Here is a 15,598-nt window from a genome sequence, read left to right on the forward strand (position 1 = left end):
CTTCATACCCAATGAACTGACCGTGATTTATAGTTTAGGGATCCCGCAGAAAACTAAGACAAGGGAGTGGGAGCATGGTTTGTCGTTTTTGCGCTCCACCGTCAACGCACACCACCAACATCCCTCGTTAAGCGCGTCGGGGGTGGCTGCCGAGGTAAGCACGAAAAGGGAGGAGCGTGGTGGAGGGGCTACCGTGAGCGTAGCCACGGATAAGTTTGAGATTGTGCCCTTGGATGATTCATAGATTACAAGAGAGTCATTTAGTGTTATCATCAGGGCACGGGGTTTAGCTCTTCTCGTTATCCTGCAGCATTCTCGTAGAGTAGAATTTATTTAACGTTTGCTGCCCTGTATTATCAATTGGATTAGTGCTGGTTTTCTCTCTTCCGGTCTATTTTTGCGGGAGGCTGGTTGAGGGAGCTGGGTGATGGAGCAAGGTCCAGATCCCCCTCGAGCAATCGGACAATCACAGCACGGGTTCTTATGCTGGCTGCACCAACTCGGAGCACAGAAAGGATCTGGTATAAATGGCCCATGTTGCTGATGGTGGAATTGAGGGCTCCGTTTCAAGTCGCAGCGTCGGCTCAACACCAGGTGGATAGTATGTGACATGCAGACGGGCTGTGGTTTCGCCTTATTTTTCTGAATATGTGGGGTCAATAATTTTGGGTCATGGCAGTTCCTTTACTTACAGATGTTAGGATAAATTACACAGATGAAAGTAAGAGGGTATGTTGAAAGGTAACAGTTTTGCTGATAAATCATGATAATTTTGGCACCACTTAGTGGACGAGTAGAACTGTTGCTAGGTTTGGCATTCGGTTTTCACTGTTCTAGTCGGAATCTGTGCTGAAGAAAGGGTGCATTACAGGCTTCGAAGTGGGAGCAACCGTGATCAGCAGAATTCACAAGCTTTTTTCCTCCAAGGGCAGTGATTTATTTATCTGTGGCATTTCAAGGGTAAATGTAAACCGTCCCCCCATCCTTAATCCTAGGATGGCTGGGATATCCTGTTGCACATGCGACTGGATAGGGATCTGTGCAATATCTCAATGGCAGAAGAGACCATGTTCCTATAGCACATACTTAAGCTTCAGGGTCAGCCCATCGCTCTTCATCTGTCCTCGCTATGGGGGAAGCAGAGAGGCAAGGGATTCCAACTGCTGCATTAAGTGACCCGAGAAAGCAAAAGGCACACAATTGATGAACAGAATGCAGAACAAATCAAAACATTCACCCCCAGTCAAGAGATCTGGGTTAAATCCATTATTCTTTTGCTCACCATGCCACCACAGTTTAGACCTGGCCATATGCAAATCAGTCTTGACCCTGTGCCTCACGGAAAGAGTCCAGCCCACACTGCCAAAACAGATCCCCCCTTGACCGGAAACAAGCATCCTAGGACCGGTTTCTGGGTGTCACCCCTCTTCAGCCAGGATAGCTTGATTCTAGTGGCACAGTGAGTCCAGGACCCACGTCTGGGCATACCTGGCGCACTTATGGCGAGAAATCAAAAGACACACAATTGATGGATGGAATGCAGAACAAATCAAAACATTCACCCCCAGTCAAGAGATCTGGGTTAAATCCATCATTCTTTTGCTCACCATGCCACCCCAGTTTAGACCCAGCCATATGCAAATCAGTCTTGACCCTGTGCCTCATGGGAACAGTTCAGCCCGAACTGCCAAGCCAGGTCCTCCCTGGATCAGAAACAAGCATCCTAGGACCAGTTTCGGGGTTTCAACCTCTTCAGCCAGGATAGCTTGATTCCAGTGGCACAGTGAGCCCAGGACCCAAGTCTGGGCATATCTGGTGCACTTAGGGCAAGAAAGCAAAAGACACACAATTGATGGACGGAATGCAGAACAAATCAAAACATTCACCCCCAGTCAAGAGATCTGGGCTAAATTCATCATTCTTTTGCTCACCATGGCACCCCAGTTTAGACCTGGCCATATGCAAATCAGTCTTGACCCTGTGCCTCATGGGAACAGTCTAGCCCAAACTGCCAATCCAGGTCCTCCCTGGACCGGAGAAAAGCATCCTAGGACCAGTTTCGGAGTTTCACCCCTCTTCAGACAGGATAGTTTGATTCCAGGGGCACAGTGAGCCCAGGATCCACGTCTGGGCATACCTGGCGCACTTAGGGCGAGAAAGCAAAACACACACAATTGATGGACGGAATGCAGAACAAATCAAAACATTCACCCCCAGTCAAGAGATCTGGGTTAAATCCATCATTCTTTTGCTCACCATGCGACCCCAGTTTTGCCCTGGCCATATGCAAATCAGTCTTGACCCTGTGCCTCATGGGAACAGTCCAGCCCGAACTGCCAAGCCGGGTCCTCCCTGGACTGGAAACATGCATCCCAGGACCGGTTTCGGGGTTTCACCTCTCTTCAGCCAGGATAGCTTGATTCCAGGGCACAGTGAGCCCAGGACCCACGTCTGGGCATACCTGGCGCACTTAGGGCGAGAAAGCAAAAGACCCACATTTGATGGATGGAACTCGGAACAAATTAAAACATTCACCCCTATTCAAGAGATCTGGGTTAAATCCATCATTGTTTTGCTCACCATGCCACACCAGTTTTGCCCTGGCAATATGCAAATCAGTCTTGACGTGGGTCCTGTGCACTCCATGCCACTGGAATCAGGGGTGAAACCCTGAAACCGGTCCAAGGATGCTTGTTTCTAGTCCAGGGAGGACCTGGCTTGGTAGTTCGAGCTGGACTGTTCCCATGAGCACAGGGTCAAAACTGATTTGCATATGACTGGGTCCAAACTGGAATGGCATGGTGAGCAAAAAAACGATGGATTTAGGTCCAGATCTCTGTACTGGGGTGAATGTATGACATTGTTCTGCATTCTGTCCATCAACTGTTGTTTTTGCATTAAGTGACGCAGCATTGATCAGAGCCTTAGGTAATATATTTGTGATCCAAACCGATGAATTCATGAGTTAGAATTATCACCTAAAACAATTACAGCTGTTGTTGCCCAACAGCCCCCTTGTTTGAATACAACCTAACATGCACACGTGTATCACACTGCTGTGTGACTGCAAATTCAACACAAACATTGCAAGTTGTAAATGTACTGTTGAGGTGGAGCCGAATTTCAGTGCGCGTGTGTGTAGGCCCACCGTGGCTGGATTTCAGTTGGGTGGCCTGTATCCTCCTTAATTATCGGGACAGTCTGGCCTTACTTTGGCCTATGGGGTGCAGCCCATTAAATTGAGCTAAGGGAATGGAACAGACTAAATGCATTGGGTGGTTCGAAGCATCTGCCACCGGTTTCTTGACCCTCGAGTTGGGGGTTTGATTTAGGCCTTATACGATAAAATGTGGCTCGTGAAAAATTAGCTCATGGAGGTCACCGTCAAAGTAGGTTGATCTACTGGGATGCTACCACATGCTGATTATATTTACTTTTTCACCAATTGACTTGTGTCTGCACAACTTGTTGCCCACCTTGGCCTGCACCATATTTGCAAGAAAGTCACACAGTGGGCCTGAAGTTTATCATTGCCTTTGTTACTTTAGTAATGGGGAGAGGGTAGGACTTAATGGCCGAGGTGGCCGGCTGGGAAGTTGGTGGACAAGAGTAGAATCTGGCAGGAGGCACAATCATCCGGTAGTTCTGGGCAAATGCCGTAATCTCCTTGTGCCTAAGGATGAATTTTTCCGTCGGTAATGCAACTGGTGCTCACGTGAAGCCCCCTGATACTTACACTTTGAGTTCACGCTAAGTAACACTGAAAAATAAGGGTACTGGGGGGCGGACGGGTCACTGCACGTCCCTCTTTGCGAGCCATGGGTTTCACCTATATGAACATAAGGCTTTAGCTAATTTTCTCTTTAGGGAGGACAGCAACATCAAAGGGCGTAGATTCAAGTAGGCCCCATGAAAATGTTCCATGCTCGAAGATGCCACTAAGCTCCTAACAAGACTTGGTTGCTTCCATTCATTGCCTAAATTAATGTCCAGTTACATAGTATAAACTGTGAGAATTATCTTAGTGGTGGATATTTAATGCCCTCAAACATATTCTTAGTGATGGCTGGCAAAGTTCAAGTTCAAAGTGCAAAGTAATGATGCTAATTCTAAAGTTGTTTATCAATTTTTAAGCGAGGTATGACAATTACAGAAGCGGAAATATTGTCACCTAAACAGATTAAGCATGGGAAGCAGCCTTATGTGGGACACTCGCATAATCTAGGTTTGTGTCCGGGGTAAAAAACAAACACAGTTGGTCTCCTTGATTTACAGACAGATAGTGATATCAGGGTCAATAATCTCAGCTGCGAACCTTTGCAGCATTGTACGGTAATTGCAAATCTGTATGGTTATGTTCTTAATTAATCTGTGTAGCATGAAAGTCACATGTTGTGGCCCAGGAGCCAATGTATTTCTCCTATGGCAAAAGATGTGATTTAAATTCAATTTCCTGTTGCGCAATTATGAAAAGTGAATCTGGCACAGTAAGCTGTGTTCCATCCACAAAAGAATATAAACGCCTCCAGGAGATGGCAGCACATAAGTAGTATTATTTATTGGTGATTATGGGTCTCATCCCTGGGAGGGACAGTGCAGGCTAAGTGTTCACAAATCTCTGGGAGCGCTACTACCTGAGGCAGTATACCTTGTCTTCACCAGCGGGGTTGTTGCTTTTCTGTTGGATCTCAGATAAACTGGGTCTGCCACTTGTCCTTTAGTGCTTTTTAAATGGGCAAACAGTTTAATCGCCATGGTACTCTGCGCTAATCAGCGTGTGAATTAAAATGCATACTTGGTTGAGGAATACACATGGCGGGAGACCTGATGTATAATTAGCAACCTTTAGTTAACCTTACTTGTGACTCTTTGACCCACACCCCCCTTTTTTTGGTTTGCTCAGACTTCCTTTACCACCACTGGATGCGGCACCACAAGATGGAAATACCGCCTTTCCATGACTGTGGGGTAGCCTCTTTTGCATGGATAGGGTCTGAGTCGGTGGGTCACAGGCTATAACGGGGGATATGGTTCAGTGTGGCAAACAAGTAGAATGGAATATCACCGTGATCTGCACGGCAATCGGTGGCCACTGAACTTCTTTTTCTTTTTTTTCTATTCATGTCGATAGTGGGGATGTGCACTGTGATATGATGGCAGCAGCATGACTGCAAGAAGATGGATCAAAAAATCGGCGAGGGGTACGGCGTGCTGTGGCACCAAGCAGGGCGAGTACACTCGGAAGAACATCGGGGTGCCAGCTTACATGGCTGAAAAGCTCTCCCAGGTCACACACTGTTTTTTCGGTTGGTATGGGTAAGGCAACCTGAATCACCCGCACCTAGGGGCGTGGCGCCCTTGGTTGCATCTCGGGTGAGAGCCGTCTGTTCTCTCTTTCCTTTAGGGCGTAAGGAAGTGGGCCAGCCCCCGCTGACGTCATTCAAGGGCGCAAGTGTTCCCCCACGCCCCCAGCAACAAGAAAAGTGGGGGGAGGGACGGGTAAACCCTCTTTGTTCCTTCCAACAGCTCACGAGGTGGCAGACCAGTGGCAAGTTACCCACCCACCCATCCCTAAGACTAAGGACAGGATTGGCGGTGTCCCGGGCAAGAAAAATGGTGTGGACTCCTTTTAGGCATGGACTGTCTGACCCTGGAACAGGGCGAGCATTCGATGTGGGCTCCGGGCTGGCAGGAGAGGGGGTGGACATGCTTGTAGTCCTGGACTCTCTTGCCCTACCTGAGATGCCTGTGTGTGTGATAAGAAACTTTGGGGGGTGTCCGGTGTTCAGGAACCCTGGTGGGGCCAAGGCGTTAAGAGGTGCCCTGGTGGTAGTGCCACTGGGATGGAGGACTGGAAAGTTACTGCTGATAAACAGTGCAAGTTGCGGCCTGCTGACACAGAAAGCACACGGGGATTCATGACCAAAGTGCATGTCTTGATATCCTGATGACTGAGGCCATGTCTGGAATGCAAATGCAATCTTTTGCTAAAATGAGCCTACCTCTTCGGGCTACAATGTCTGGGGTTTGGATTACCTATGCCTGAATAAAATGATCAAGTGTTTAGTCAATGAACAAATTAAAGAATACTTTAAGGTGTAATAAAGGACTACGCAGTGATGATCAACTATCTGCCTGATGTCTCTCTGTGGTGCAGGATGAGGGGGAGGGTAAGGACATTATATCACTGGGGCGATTCGCACGTTGTATGCACACTATGAATCTAAGCTATTTGACTGATGCTAAATCAGGAAGAAAGTGTTTCGCCAGTATTTATGAACAAATCTCTAAGGTAAATAGGGGGAAGGGAAGAACATAGTATTTTTGAATATGGAACACAGTAATGTTTCCATGCTGCCAAAAAATGAAGTCAGGTTATCAAGCATCACTAAATGAAAAACATACAGGTGATGAAGAAACCTTTCTGTGATGGGTCATAAAAAGTCGGCTTTACTATTTTTGAGTTCCAAAATGGCCTGCTGTGTTTCATGACGCTTGATGGGTGTCTATAAAGATCACTGGGATGTTATGGTTACAAGGGGAAATTCTCACTGTTTAGGGCTTGGCATATAGCTTTTTTCTGTGTATTTCTACAGAGCTTGGATAGTCCCTGTTCAATGTCTTGATTCCTAGCTATGCTGAAGAGTTACAGCTGAATTTTGAACTACCTTATTTTTTTTGCCTCACCTCCTTTACCTTTCCCATGAGGGCCAACCATTTCTCAAAGTACTGACATATATAATTGTACTAAGGGTCAACAAACCTCTGTTGGATATTTTCCTTTCTGTTTACCTTAGATTCGTCCTTTGCCCCATCTCCACTTTCCTAATATACCTTGAAGTGCATACGCTGAAGTTCCAGAACGCTACTATGTTCACCTTCTTTCAGTTGTTCCAGTATTTAGAAAATTTTCATTCAAGATCCCTGAATCAGATCCCGGGGGAGGAGGGTTTCCAACTAAAAACTATATTAGTGCTTCGCACATCAATTTATAAATATAGCTATTTTGGTATGTGCAAACTATACAGACATAACATTTAAAGAAATAGTTCATTGAAAATCCACCTCCCGTGATCTCACTTGATTTCAGAGTGTCGACAATTCAGGCGAATTTTAGAATAGTCTTCAATTACAATCAGGGCGCTGCTTGCAATAATTGTATTGACTAGTTAGTGATTTACTAAGGGACATGGACTGGTAATCTCGTTTTGCGCATAAACTCCCATGTACGACTTAAACTGGTTAACAAATGACCTGGTACTTCTGGACACATGTTTATCTGCTAAAAGCAGGTGGAATGTATGCTGGGAAAATTGGGCCAGAATTTTGGAAAAGTGTGCAGAATATAGGGCAGTATTTCCACATACAGCATATTGTTTCCCATTTTGGTCCTGAAATTTGGAGAGGCCTCTGTAATGATGTGGGCTACTAGAAATTTAATCCGAATCGGTCATTCATGTGAGTGTATGAGCAGTGAACCCTGGAAATGTAAATACATTGCCTGGAGATTAGTGCATTGTGGTGTAATTGCTTAATAGTGGTTTTCTGGAAACTTAATCCAGAAACCAAGAGTAGTTGAGGCATACACATCTGAATGTATCCAATCGCAATGTATCAAGGGGCCTTGCCTGATTAGGAAATATACTTTTCAGTACTTCGATACCAGTTGCATCAAGTTAAACAGTAGCAACCACCATAATATGCTCATCCTGAGCTTTTGTAGGTGCTCTACCCTTGATCTGCTGTAAGCTCAGGTGTGTTAGCTATGCAATAAATTTTCCACCATGTTCAAACTGTTAAAAATTTTAGGACCAGATGCATGACGGCCAAAAGAGCGCCTCGCAAATTTTGAGTATTTTGCGACTTGCAATTTGCAAGGTGCTATTTTGGATGTACAACAGAGTGTAACACATTGTGTCGCAAATTGAGAGGCTCCTGAATATTGATGAGCCTCTCGCAATTCGCGACCCCATTGGGAATGGCAGGTCCTCTCAGGTATGGTGGCCTGCCGGGCTCAGCAGACCACCATGTCTGGTACTGCTTTTAAATAAACCAGTTTTTTAAAAATAAATGCAGCCCGTTTTCCTTGAAGGAAAACGGGATGCATTTTTTATAAAGAATTACACGTTTTCAAATCATTTTTTAAGGGCAGGTAGTGGTCTCTGGGACCACTGCCTGCTCTTAAAAATTATTTCCCCCTCCATTTGCAAAGGAGAAGGGGTCCCCTGGAGACCCTTTCCCTTTTGCGACCCTGTTAGAACTGGGGGTCTCTAGTTTGCAGAGGTAGGTACCTTTGACCAAATTGGGACCCTTGCTTCTAAGTCAGGGAAAGAGGATTACACTGCTGGATAAGCCCTGCTCACCCCCTTGGTAGCTTGGCATGAACAGACAGGCTTATCTCAGAGGCAGTGTGTTAAGCATTTGTGAACACATACAGTAATACAGTGAAAACACTTCAGATGGACACCACACCGGTTTTATAAAAATAAATATTCTTTATATAGGCTTAACACAAGACCACAAACGACAAAAATCCACAATACTGTACTCAAAATTGACTTAAAGATGGTAGAATTAGCTTAGTTCAAGTTGTTGGTGAATGCGACACAGTTCTCACAAAAATACCTGGATGTGTAATGCAAAAAAAACAAAAGGCTCGTAGTGTTGGAGATGCGTCGGTTCCTTGCTTCAGGGGAGATGATGCGTCATGCCACAATGCTTGCGCAGAGTAGGGGATGCGTCTTGATCCTTACCGGAGAGGAGGTGATTCTCGTGCTGCAGCCCGGGTGCGATGCGGCAAGATGGCTCCTCGATGCGATACGACAATCCAGTGCGATGCGATAAGATGGCGCCCTTGATGCGACGACGTTGAAACGATGCGATACGCCCTGGCAGCCTTGCGACGACTCTGTACTTTGGAGCCACGACAGGCCCTGCGATACGCTTCCCCGATGATGCGACAGTGACCCTCACGGTTGCGATGCGCTTCTCCGGTGATGCGACAGCAGATATCTGCGATGAAGGCACGCTTCTGGGAGATGCGGCGGCGGCACGCTTCTCCGGCGATGTGATGACTACAGCTGCGGTGGTGACACACACCTTCTTGTTGCATTGCGCTTCCAGCTCCAAGCGACACGCAGGCTTCTGCAGATAGAATTCCCAGCAAGGAAATTCAGAGGGGAGCTGGTGGTGAAGTCTGTTGTCCCTGAGACTACAGCAGGAGGCAATCACAAGTTCAAGCCCTTGGAGAAATATTCTGCAAGGTGATGAAGTACACACAAAGTTCCTTCTCCTCTCCTTGGCACTGAAGACACCACTGTAGGCCAACCCATCAACACAGCACACTGGCAGGGGGGGCAGTCCGCTCCTACAGCTTCCTTTGGTTCTTCTCCTTGGCAGTGGTTTCTTTTTGTTGTTTCAGAAGTGATCTAAAGTCTTGGGGTCTCGGACCCCATATTTATAATACTTTTCTCTTTGTTCTCTGAAGGCAGAGAGACCTTTGCCTAGTCCAAACCAGTTCTGGTCAGTCCTGGAGCCCTTTGTTTGCCTGACTCCTTCTTTCCTTTCAGAGTGCAGGGCAGAGACATCAGACACGCCACAGGAGGTGGAGCCAGCATTGTGGAGGGAAGGCACAGCCCTATTCAGGTCCCAGGTGCAACTCCTCCCACCCATCTACATGCAGATCTTCCTATTCAGCCCTGTGCTGACTCACCCTCTCCCCTGGAATCCCCAGCCCCTGTCACTCACAGAACCAGACACACAATACACAACCTAGCAGAGGCAGGATTGGACATATAATCAAGAAAATACCTACTTTCGCAAAGTGTTATTTTCGAAAACAGAATGTGAAAACCAACTTCACTAAAAGATGTATTTTATCATTCTGAGTTCAGGCATACTAAATTTGAATTTCCACCATGTTCCCTGAGTCAGTTAGGATTATAAGATGTAATAATCATGCTGGCCATTCTGTCCTATGGGGATCAGACAGCCTTCCAATAGTGAAACACGAAAATGGCTGTAATTCACTATTAGGACATGCCACACACACCAGGGCATGTCCTACCTTATACTTACAATGCACCCTGCCCTTGGGCCTACCATAGGGGTGTCTGATATGAAGATAAGGGAAGGTTTTAGGGACTGGCAAGTGGGTGCACTTGGTCAGTCAGCATGGCTGTACCAGACTGCACATAGGCTCTGCAATGGCAGACCTGAGACACACTTTACAAGCTGATTCTGTGGGTGGCACAACCAGTGCTGCAAGCCCACCAGCAGCATTGAATTTACAAGACCTGGGCACACATGGTGCACTGTACTAGGGTCTGACAAGTAAATCAAATAACCCAATCATGGAGTCACTAATCAATACATCAATTTAACATAGGGAGCACTTGCACTGTGCACTGAATAGCAGTGACACAGTGCCCAAAGCATCTAAACCAGCAAAACATATAAAAAACAGAGGAGGCAATCAGAAAAAATGGAAGGGAGACTCACGCCAATGGTACCAGGTCTAACAGACCCCATTACCACCCTCTTGAAGAGGGTGGTGATTTGCGAGAGTTTTGCAACCTCAATTGCTGTCGCAAACCGTTTGTACATGGGGTTGCGCTCGCTATGAGGAAGGGAACGCCCCTTCCTAATAGCGACTCTCAATTCCAAAATAGCGAGTTGCAAATAAATTGCAACTCGCCATTTTGCTATTGTACAAACCTCTATTGGTTTTTGCATGCACAAACAGGTTTGCAATCCCGTTCGTGCATGCAAAAAACGTCAAACATTTGGCCCTCAGTTTGAATTTTATAGAACTGTGTATGAGCAACTGCATACCAATGAACAATCAAATGCATGCTTGCTCTATTGTCACCTTCAAATGATATTTCTAGTTTGATAAAATTGCAAGTATATTGTTTTCAGATTAGTTAATGTAGATGATTACAATTCTAAAATTGTTTTTACCATACTCACCAAACAAATGATCAATGTCTTAAAACAATGTCTTTTCATGTGTGTGCTCTTACTAATAAGCTCGCTCAGTTCTATGCAGACACAATATAGTATCTACTCTACAATACAACAACTATACAGATATGCAAAGTGTATGCATTTTTATAGACTGAAAATAATGTAAATAACTATGACTAACTCATGGAATGATACAAATCATGGTTGAGGATCCCGGTGTTACTAGAACTTGTAGCAGCACTGACTAGAACTAACATCAAATACACGTTCTGACTGCTTCTTAGTAAGGGTGATATTCTAAATTAGCTTTTCAGCAGCTGGACTGCAGGTGCCCTTGCGCTGTGTGATCTAGGTCAATATTTGCATTGTGTACAGTAGGTTAGTACTCTATTAATTATAGAACTCTAGTAGCCCGTTGCCCATTCCGAACCGCCACGTAATCCCTTAAGGACGGCGTTTCCGCCATTGTGATTATGATGTAGGTATCCCATAGGTTTGCCATGTTGGGCTTTCCGACATAGAGAGCCTGTCAGAAAAACGACTTTGAGGGCCCATAGCAGGGGCCCCTTCTCCATGCGGCCTCCAGGTGGGGGCTGAGGGAGGACCTATAGTCGCAGGGATTAACAGAAACTCCCAATTCTACATGGGAGCTTGTGCTGTGGTCGGTTTATGGCGCAGCACAAGCTTCCATAGAGAATAAGGAGTATACAACCGCCCAATGTGGGGTTGCATTGTAATAGCGGTGCCGGGATAGCCAACCGGAGACAGCAATGGTGCCACGTAATGAGGGCCAAAATGTATTAGTATGAACCATTTCCCAAAATAATGGAAAGAAATTAAGCAAGTTTATTTGCAGGTCCATGTAGATTTTAGACTTTAGATCTGGGGAGACAGATGACGTTTCCTCATCATGTGCACTATTTTTACATGTCATACACTGAGCACAACACAATCCTTCAATTTTGGTATATCAATGTAATATAAATATTACATATCTTTTAAAAACTTAATCAAACAAAAGCAACATATTTTGCGGAATTACATGATAGATCTACCCAACTGCATATATGTAAAACAGTCATATGTGTTATCAATATTTTTGTTTTTATGCAGCCCAAAATTATCTCAGCTTCACTTTAAAGCAGGTGCCTTTCAGGAATGTGGGCTTTTGTGATACTTGTTCTCAAATGTGGACAAAACTAGCCTTTAGAGAATGTACATTTCAGGATTTTAGGATTATTTAAATTCGATTATTTTCAACGTAAATTCGTGCATGTTTGATTAAAAGTACATATGTTTGAACTAAATACAGATGGTTTTATTCGCTTTATTTATTCCAATTTTACAAAAGTGAGACAATCACTTGTGGTTTGTTCTCCACTCTATATACAAACTCATCAGAGCATGCTAGCAATTCTAATGTCGTTTAAAAATGCATTTTGCGTTCTTCTAATTTAAATTCCATACTTAATAATGTAACATAATATATGCATGATGTGTTTATATTAACACGAGTATTTGCACTAATATTAATACATAAAATAATGTGTGTGTTTACTTTTATTATATATAAATCATATTATCACACACAACAATGAAAACGTGCTGGGAGGATCATATTTATAAAAAACAGAAACGAGAATAATTTCTTCTATGTAGCATCTCTACAATTTCTAAATGAAGACGGGGTGGGATATTCGCCTCTCTGCACATTTTTTAAGCTTCTTCTGTACCTACAGCAAAGTACCCAAAGCAGTTAAAGTTAATACTTGATGCTGCACAGTTGAAGCGATAGGCATTTCTGGCAGCCAGACCTCAATTAGGAGATAAAAGACAAAAAGCGCAAAGCACTTGATAAAGCTAAGTGTGCAAGGACAGCGAGGGATGTACTTGAAGCTGTCCACTGCGATAACTGGATAGTCAGCTGGAATCTTCTTGAATTGAAGTGGGTGCTCTAACTTATCAAATTCCACATATGGGAAATTATTGGCACCAACAGGGGTTATTAACACCAAACCAGTGGGTCAGAAACAAGCTGGGATAAAGGTGAAAGCTGTATCTTACTATCAACACCAAATGCATCCATTTACTGAAAGATAGCAATGTTTTCCCCGTATGAGATATCTTACATTGTGCAGGCAGAGGCCCTGGTCACTGCAATTGTAAAAGCTTCATTTTTTATTTTTCATGTGTTGCACATTCAAATGAAAGCCACAGAAATGCTAGATTTCAATATGTCAATGTGCAATGCTTATTTTAGATAGCTTGATTTAAAATATTTTACAATGTAATAGAATAGGAATAGATAAGTAAAATAACACACATGAATAACCATGCACAAACTCCAAATTCAGTTTACAGAGTACAACGAAATGATAAAGCAGGTATTAGTTTGTTTCATGTGTAATTACTAGTATTGAAACAAACAGCATCGTAATATACTCGTTGTAAATCCTTTGTTTCAAAAGCTGTTGCTACAGTTTTACATTCAAACTAATGTCAAATGGAACTGACAAATACGTTTAAAAAGCAGTCCCTTATCTTTAAATCATGCGAGTGTGCATGCGTGTGGTGTGGGTGTGTGCATTTGAGGGCATGTGTTTGACAATGGTAGGATTATATGACACAATACTAAATAGCAAAATATGAAAAAAAGATATCTTTATCAAAATATCGACAGTAAATCTTAATTTTTTTTTTTTAAATATATCTTTATTGGTATTTGAAATAGAGAGTGCAAAAAAACACATAGTCTCATAACAATACATTTAGAAGCATCACAGTTTGGTGTACAAAGGATTAAGTGGATGAGGTATATTCATACATAAGTTTTAACCCGTCACTACAGACTGGAACCCCTGTCCTGTAGTCTCTGCTTACTGCCCTTCATCCCCCTTGGGGTTTTATATCTAGGTCTATATCTGCGAGACTTTAAAAAACACACCACTGTTGAAAATCCCAACAACCCATCCCCCGTCCACAACTAAAACATACCCTCCCCGCCATGTCTGGTGTACATCACTACACTGTAATTTCATCCACCCTCCCGGGTGGTTCACGTCGCAGCATTATCTACCGTATCATGATTACTGGTCATCCCCTTCTCTTAGTTATCATCCGGCCTACTACCGTTCCGCTCGTTCCCCGCAACCTCCTCTTGTGTTTCACTGTCCACCCCCTAATTGGCCACACTCCCAACATCAATCTCCATGCCTGAAGGTCGTCCTCTCACTTCTCGTCATGTCTGGTTTGTTGCATATGAATCACTTCGACTGTTGTCCATTCTTTCACGTCTCGGACCCACTGCATCATTTTGGGCGGTCTGCGGCTGAGCCACGAAATGGCTATCTGGCGTTTTGCCAGTACCAGTCCCAGGAGGATACATTTCCTACTCAATTTTTTATTCTTAGGTCGAGGCAACAGCCCCAGCAACGCCACCCGAATTTCCCGTCGGATCTCCCACCCTGTCACCCCACGCAGCGTGTCCAAGACGTCTGTCCAGTATGTATGATGTTCTGGATAGAGCGATACCATCTTAATGAATGTAGCCTCTGTTCCTCCACATCATGGGCACTGCTCTGGACTCTCCAGATAAATCCAGTGTAGTCTTTCCGGGGTCAGGTATGTCTGATGTACATAATTAAACTGGATCAACTTAAATCTTGCATTCGCGCTTACCTGCTTGACCCCTTCATGAATTCTAGTGCAGTCCCTCTCTGTCATGGGTTCGTCCGTCAGCACCTCCCAGTTTGCCTGGATTGATAGTACCTTGAGTGCCCTGTCATCCCGCAACGCCTGGTACAGGTGTGAAATTAATCTGTGTCCCTTGGCCATCGTGATCAGAGTCTGTAACACATTAGAGATGGGTGGTTCTTCCGGGAACATGGGCCACAGCTCTCTAGCCACCTGGGCTATTTTGGAATATTGTAGGAACTGTCCAGAGACAAGCGCAAAGGTTTCAATCGCCTGCTCCAGCGTGACATACTGTTTGTTCTCATATACGTCCCCCATAGTCAGGCACCCCCCATCCAACCATCTGTGCACAGACATAGATGCAGAAATCTTTCTAAAGGCCCGAACCACCCACAGGGGCATATCAGGGGCATAAGGCGCTCTTCAGAGCACTCTCCGGACTACCATTTCCCATATTTCTGCCACATGCCGAACAATATAGGGCCTCGTCAGGGGTACCTGTGCTCCCATCATCAGAAATTCAGGGAGTGCTCTGTCTCCACAGGTCCCCTCCAGTAGGGCCTTCTCCCAGTTTTCATCCCTGTCCAGCCAATGTACCGCATGCTGCAGCTGTGAAGCCGCATAATACAGTTCCAGACACGGAACCTCCAACCCTCCATTCTGCCATGTTCTCTGTAGAGTGACCAGCCCGACAAGTTTGCGTTTGGGTCCCCACATTAATTCTGTCAATACTCTTTCCAACTCTAATAAGAAGTGTCGGGGGATCCTAAAAAGGGAGTGCTGCATTGCATAAAGGAATCTGGGCAGGACCACCATTTTAGTCAGCGCAATCTTCCCCATGAGGGACAGTGGTAGCTCTCGCAAAAGGTGCACCTACCCCCGTAAACCCTCAATTACTTTCCCGATGTTAAGCGCCAAATATTCTTTGGCCTTACCC

Source organism: Triturus cristatus, chromosome 3_1 (genome assembly GCF_964204655.1).
Source record: "Triturus cristatus chromosome 3_1, aTriCri1.1, whole genome shotgun sequence".
In the NCBI taxonomy this organism is placed as follows: domain Eukaryota; kingdom Metazoa; phylum Chordata; class Amphibia; order Caudata; family Salamandridae; genus Triturus; species Triturus cristatus.